At 42.7% G+C, this 7,770-nt stretch overlaps 1 pseudogene across 1 annotated transcript; it reads left to right on the top strand.

The window, feature by feature from the left end:
- The first annotated feature begins 5,031 nt into the window (after nt 1-5,031).
- On the top strand, nt 5,032-5,510 carry LOC308245129 (jun dimerization protein 2-like; annotated as a pseudogene). The gene has a single exon. The product of its transcript is annotated as a jun dimerization protein 2-like (transcript).
- Nucleotides 5,511-7,770: the final 2,260 nt, after the last annotated feature.

Here is a 7,770-nt window from a genome sequence, read left to right on the forward strand (position 1 = left end):
TTTGGACATAATTAAAAATTTGGAAATCAAGTCTTCTAAAGATATGCAGTTATTAGAAAAGACATGATTTTAAGGCACAGCCATAAAATTGGCTAAAATTGAGTGGATGGACACAATTATAGAAATGAGATCAAGGAACTTAAACTCTAAAGTTTTGACTGGATAAGCTGTATAAAAGGCAACATTACTAAGATTTCAGTGTGATCTATTAGAGTTATTGAGGCAGATAATAAAATATTCAGGGAATGTGGGAAAGTAACCAAGCAGCATTTTTTGAAGGTATGTGTTTCAAAAGAACTGTTTTATTTTGTTTCCAAAGGAACACAGCAAAAGGGAAAAGGAAATTACAGTTATAATGAGAACAAAGAAAATACTTCATTTTTATGGACTTCATGGTACATTGGTATGGAAAGGAAGAAAAAAAAAATGTCTCTGAGAGACTTCAGGAGAAATAGGACCCTTTCAGAAACCTAGCCATCAGTTAGAAGAGAAGAAAGGAGTTACAGGATGGAAGTTTTAGGGTATGTACAACTTTACTATTTGCAGACCTCCAATTCCAGAGGACAACAATGGAAACATGGCAGCAAGTCCAGCTAAGGGATGATGACTTAGAAAATTATACCTCTTTTGGCGGGTTGAACTAAATAAAAATAAAGGTGATTCATGACAGGATTCATTTTAAAGGTCTCTCGTGCTTTGGGGTCTAGAAACGTTATAGGAAAGCAGTGAGCCATTATGGGGCTGCCATTAGCTTACTGGCGGTGGGGGTGGGGGTGGGGTGGGGGGTGGCGGGGTGGGGGTGGGGTGGGGGGTGGCGGGGTGGGAGTGGGGGGAGGGATGTAAGGGGGGAAGGCACGGGGAAGTCAGAGAGAGAAAAGAAGGACCTTGGAGACCGAACTGGCGGAGGGGAGGAGGCGGGGGAGGGAGGGAGCGGTAAGCCTGGGTTGAGCTACTGCTGTCCACTGTTCCCATGATTTCAAGTCTCATGTGGACCCTTAGGAAGAAATAAACAGTTCATGCCCAGGAAGGGGCGTGGGTGTGCTCTAGAGCAAGCTAGCATTGACTCTTTGTCTTAAGGGCTAATTTTTGATTTTTTTTTTTTTTTTTTTTTTCTGTAGGTGAGAAACTTAGGGGAGGATTTCAGCAGAATATGCATCAGCTTTCTAGGTAATTTTTAATATGCTGGTGCATCATTTGGTCTGCTTTAATGTTTTACTTTTATCTTGGGTCTGTCTGGCTCTAATGGGGTTTTTCTTGTTTGTTTTCTAAACTTCTTCTGTCCTTGGGTTAAGCTATCGTAATACAAATGGCACTGAGTCTCTGTTCTCTATTCTCTATCCCCCACCCCACCCCTCTGCCCTCCTGGGGTAATTTAAGCTATGTATTCTCTGGTTAGGGAGGGGAGGTATAAACCATTTGCTCCCAAGTATCCTTCCTTAGGGGAGATAAGATCTTATGATTCACCAGCTGGTTGTAAAAAGTTCAAATTGTGTGGCTTGTTTAATTTTCTTGTCTCAGTTTCCCCATTCCACTTGTCCAGGAACTTTCTTAGCTTCTTACTATCCTTCCACAATTGTCTACATTTTAGTTTGGTAGATGTTCTTTAGCTAATGGTCATCTCTCATCCCATTCCAATTACCAGGTTTTTAGATCTTGATGAACAGAAACAGGTAGCCTGGAAACACCTACCCCTCAACTGATATTTCCTTCTGCGATAATTTATTCACTTGAAACTGAAACACAAACTGATTGGCCAATTACCCAACAGTCAATAAAAGAGAAACAATGCCGGTGGTTAAAGACAGTGATACTCTTTCGAAAATTCAGCTGTCAATGGAGCCCTAATACCCACTGGGTGCTATTGACCTGGAAATGTGTAATCATTTAGGTTTTGTCCAAACACTTCACCTATCGTAAACATTTTACTTTTTGGCAGGAGACACCCATTTCCTCCTTCTCTGTCCACATGTTTTTGCTGTGGGGAAAGTATTATAACCTTTCTCTTTTGTGTGTATGTGGGGATGATTGAAATGATTGGATCTTCTTTCTATTACAATTAAGAAAGGAGCCCACCAGAAGCCCCAGTGGGCTCTTTTTCTTTTGTAGTCTGCCTCTCCTCTCAGGCTGCATTCTGACTCGTCTGACCTGAGAATAAACTAGCCAGGCAAGAGACTAAGTAAATAGTCTGTCCAAATCAAAATTTCTGTGTAATTAATCCCATTTACAATACATCTAAGGTTACATTCTCCAATCAGATTTAATAGTAATAATCTTAGATAGTTTTTTTTTCCTCCCAAGATTATGACTACTGTGTCATACGTTGCTATTTGTTCCAACCTTGGGAATAAGTGATTTTTATTAAATTGATTAGGGTGATGGGTTAATAAAGTTATGTAGATTTCAAATGTACAATTCTATAATACATCTACATATTGCATTGTGCGCCCACCCCCCAAAGTCAAATCTCTGTCACTATGCACTTGACCCCTTCTACCCTTCACTAGCTCCCCACTCCCTTCCCCTCTGGTAACCACCATACTGTTACTGTGTCTGTGACTTTTTGTTTATTTATTTGTCTTGCTTGTTCATTTGTTGCTTTCAGTTTTATTTCCCACATCTGAGTGAAATCATATATTTCTTGACATTTTTCTGTCTGACATATTTTGCTTAGCATAATATTCTCAAGATCCATCCATGTTGTCACAAATACTAGTATGTCATCTTTTCTTATGGTTGAGTAGCATTCCATTGTATATATGTACCACATATTTATCTAATCATCTATTAAAGAACACTTCAGTTGTTTTCGTGTCTCAACCACTGTGAATAATGCTGCTGTGAACATAGGGGCACATATATCTTTATTAATAAATGTTTTCAAATTTTTCAGGTAGATATTCAGAAGAGGGGTTGCTGGGTCATATGGTAACTCTAATTCTTAATTATTTTTTAAAATATATTTTTATTGACTTCAAAGAGGAAGGCAGAGGGAGGGATAGAAACATTAATGATGAGAATTATCGATCAGCTGCTTCCTGCACGCTCCTTAAAACCTGGGCATGTGCCCTGACTGGGAATCAACCCATGACCTCCTGGTTCATAGGTTGATGCTCAACCACTGAGCAACACCAGCCAGGATCTAATTCCTAATTTTTTGAGGAGCCTCCATACTGTTTTCTAGAGTGGCTGTACCGGTTTACATTCTCACCAGCAGTGAATAAGGATTCCTTTTTCTCTATAACCTCTGCAACATTTGTTATTACTTGTCTTGTTAATAATAGACCTTTTAACAGGTAGGAGGGAGTATCTCATTGTAGTTTTGATTTGCATTTTCCTAATAGCTAGTGAAGTTGATCATATTTTTATATACCTGTTGGCCATATGTATGTCTTTTTGGGAGAAGTATCTGTACAGATCTTCTGTCCATTTTTTAATTGGACCATTTGTTTTTGTTGTTGTTGAGTTGTATGAGTTATTTTATATTTTGGTTATTAACTCCTTGTCAGAGCTGTTGTTTACAAATATCTTGTACCATTCAGTTGGTTGCCATTTTATTTTGTTGACAGTTTCTTTTGCTGTGCAGGAGCTTTTTAGTTTGATATAATCCCATTCATTTATTTTTGCTTTCACTTCCCTTGCCTTTGGTATCACAGACCAATGAAACAGACTTGGGAGCCCAGAAATAATCGCACATGTGTATGGGAAAATAATTTTCAACAAAGAAGCCAAAAACCTACAATAGAGGAAAGAAAGCCTCTTCATTAAATGGTGCTGAGAAAAATAGAAAGCCTCATGCAAAGGAATGAAACTAGACTGCTCTTTGCCTTTAACTCAAAATGGATCAAAGATTTGAATATAAGAACTGAATTGATAAATAGAAGAAAACATAGATATGAAATTTATGAAACTTGTTCTTAGAGAAGTTTTTGTTAATTTTTGTGCCCCACTAACTCCTAAAAATAATCTCTGTTAATAGTTCCAGAACTGCTTTAAACAATAATTCTTATAGCAATTTGCTCTGTGCACATATTTATATCTACATACTTACTTTCTGGCTTTTAAATTATTCAAAAATTTTGACAAGAGCTAGTTGAATGGCTTAATTTCTTATAAAACAATTGCTTTGTTATTCCTAGTATACTTTATTTTTGTCTGCATGTTTTTATTTCCACACCTGAAATCATCTCTTCCCCAGGAGGATTGACAATCAGGAGCACCTTCCCTCCACCAAGACTAAAGTTGGTCTTGCCAAAAAGCCCTCGAAACAGTCTCAGTAGAGTTGTCTTCAGTTTTATTCCTCAAGATGTGAATTATTCAACTACATATCCTATATAATAAAAGCCCAGGGACCATAACGGCATAACAACCAGAACAACCAGAGACCAGAACCAATACGGCCCCTTGCTAGGCTGGCCCTGCCCCTCAGCAAGTGGTTAGGGCAGGGGTGGGCAAACTTTTTGACTCGAGGGCCACAATGGGTTCTTAAACTGGACCGGAGGGCCGGAACAAAAGCATGGATGGAGTGTTTGTGTGAACTAATATAAATTCAAAGTAAAGGAGCGGAGGGGAGAGCAAGAGAACTGGATAAAACAGCCGGATCCGGCCCGCGGGCCGTAGTTTGCCCACTGCTGGGTTAGGGGCTATCAGGCAAGCAGATGAGTGATTAGGAGTGATCAGGCAGGCAGGCAGAGTGGTTAGGGGTGATCAGGTAGGCAGGTGAGTGGTTAGGGGTGATCATGTAGGCAGATGGCCCCTCTCAGGGATATCCCCCCCCCGCCCCAGCAAGCAGTTAGGGGCAATCAGGTAGGCAGGCAGAGACCTGCGATCCATCACCTCAAAGAGGGAGACCCAGGCCACAGCCTACAGGAGGGATGCTACGCAGCTGCAACAGGAGGTGCTGGCAGCAGTGGACACTGCAGGAAAGGCCACAGAGGCTCCTGAGAGGGCATGGTGCCTACAGCCTGGCCCAGGCCTCAAGGTCGCAGCCTCCTCCTGCGGCTCCTGCAGAGCTGGATTGCCACTCCTCCTGCTATGATGCCTGTGCAGATCCCAGACCTTTCCACGATTGTGGGCTCTCCACCAGGGCTCGGCCCCCTGACCAGACTCCTCAGCTCAGCCCTGACTGCAGAGGAGCTGAAATACACTGACATCCACAACATTGGGGCCATGATCACCCCTTTGCACTTCCTGGAGGTGAACCTGGGCAAGAGGCCTCAACCTGTGAAAACTGAGCTAGATGAGGAAAAGGTGCTGGAAAAAGAACAAAGTGGCAGCAGCCCCATGCCAGAACAAGAAGAAGGAGCGGAAGGAGTTTCTGCAGCGGGAATCTGAGTGGCTGGAGCTCATGAATGCAGAGCTGAAAACCCAGATGGAGGAGCTGAAGCAGGAGCGGCAGCAGCTCATCCTGATGTTCAACCCGCATCGCCCCAAACTGCATCGTCAGGACCGACAGCGTTAAGACACCCAACTCAGAAAGCAACCCACTGCTGGAGCCACTGGAGAAGAAGTGACCATGGGCTGGGAGGAGGAAGAGAAGGAGGAGGAGATGAGGAGAAGGAGGAGGAGGGTCCCAGAGGGCTCTTCCTTGCTGCATGAAAAACTCTTCAATGAGGCTCAGCACAGCCAGCATCAGCCGGGCTTTTTTTGTGAAACTCAGATCAGCCACACCAGGGGAAGAAACCCAGGCTGATGAAACCCAGGACCAAGTGCTGAGACCAAAGTAGCCCTGAGGAGGGCTTGTTCTGCCTGGGGCCAGGCTTGCAGGAGGCAGGACAGAGGCTCTGGGCCAGAGAGATGTCCAACCAGGCAGCTGTGGGCACTTCTCTAGCTGCTCTGCTAGGGCATCCACCCAAAGGACCTCCGAGCAGCCAGGAAAAGCCATGAGTTGCAACCAAAATTAGGCTGAGTATGGAACTCAGAGTGAAACTGCAATCTGCCTGCCCCCACCCCTGACCCTGACCCTGACCCTGATCCTGACCCTGATGCAAGGCTGGAGAAGGGCACAGTGCCAGGCCCTGCCGTACCCACACACCATGGTCCAGCTCAGTCCTGCCCAGAGTGGCAGCTGGGGCACACCCTCACCGGCCCTGCTGGAGTTGTGGTGGGCACGAGGCACCAGCGCCCTTCCAAAGCACATACTCACTGAATGTTTACAGACTGGCTGTCCTGGCAGGGCTTTCAACTGCACATGTTTTTATACTTTCTTTTTTTAAAATATTTTTTTAAAAAATAAGATTTTATACAAGCAATATATAAATGTATTTCTATAATCACTCAATGTGATACAGTATAAATATGCTATGGTTTGTTTGTTACGAACAGATATTCAGCAGTTATGGCTGTTGCGTGTAACTTCTAAGTACTGTTGTCTCTGGATGTTGGGGGTGGCAGGGGCGGGGTATGGTGCATTTCCATCCTGGTAAACCCTTCATAGTACTCAGTTCTGTATCGCTCAGTAAACATTACTCTTACTTAAGAAAAAAAAAAGAAGAAAGAATAGAAAAAGTAAGAGGGAGGCCCAGGCCACCGGCCGGCGACTCTGTGGCAGGTGTGCAGCCAGCCAGTGATCGCCCCACAGAGTGAGGCCCAGGCCAGCCAAGCCATTGCACCCCACGCCTGTCTTCTGCAGAGGGAAGCAACTGGTGGTAGGGGAAGGGGGGGCAGCGCTGCACAGGTGGCAAGCAGTGGCAGCGGCAGGGGCGGGGCCAGCTGCCTGCAGCCAGGGGAAGGAAAGCCCTTATAGGCCCTGATCTCAGGCCAGGCCTAGGGACCCTACCCGAGGGGTCCAGGATTGTGAGAGGGTGCAGGCCAGCCTGAGGGACCCCCCTGAGTGCACGGATTTTCATGCACCGGGCCTCTCGTATTTAATAATTAATATAAGATATTAACAGTACTATTCATGTGGAACTAAGACAGCAGAGTCGTGTCTCTACTTCTTTACGTCTTTTTTCCATAATGAGATAGAGACGAAATGCCCGCATGACTATTATAAATGTTAGAAGTGTGGCATAGCACAAATTATGAACAATTGCTGCAATTAGGAAAACACACAATACCCATAAAAAATAAAATATTATGCAGAGTCAATGCAATCTGAAGACATACTTAGAAAAGAACAAATCTTTCAAGAAACATTATCTTAGGAGATGCAACATAAATTATGCTTTAGGAATCCGTTTGCATTATCTTGTCACACAGTTGATATTTGTGATGGTTCCATAAAATCTCCTTTTCTTATCATAGCTATAGTTTTAAGTTTACATAACAAATATATTCTAATATAGTTTTCTTAGAATCTAGGAAAATACCTGGTGTATACAATATTCAGCCTCTTTTAGAGTTGAAAACTGCTTGGCCTTTTGAAATGACTATTTTCTGGCATCTATTTGTTAGCCCTTCACTGTTTCAAGTATCTTAAGTCAAAGTTATTGTCTTTTATAATATCTAACAGCTCAAATTATTTTATTGATTCCTTTTCCTGTTATCAGGCTTTAAAACACAGGTTGTTGTTGTTTTTCCCTAAATCTTCAAAACAGCGAGAGAGAGCACTTAAAATTCTGAGGCTCTAATATATAGCATGGTCAATACAATAATTCTCCATTTAATAATTGTAATTTGCCAAGAGAATAGATCTTAAGCTATCCTACCAATTTTTTTAAATTAAAGGTAACTATTTGATGTGATGGCTGTGTTAATTAACTTGATTATGGGAATCCTTTCACAATGTATATGCTAAATCATTTCACTGTGTACTTTAAATATATTATAGTT

The sequence above is a fragment of the Plecotus auritus genome (genome assembly GCF_963455305.1).
Source record: "Plecotus auritus genome assembly, chromosome: 3".
NCBI lineage: Eukaryota > Metazoa > Chordata > Mammalia > Chiroptera > Vespertilionidae > Plecotus > Plecotus auritus.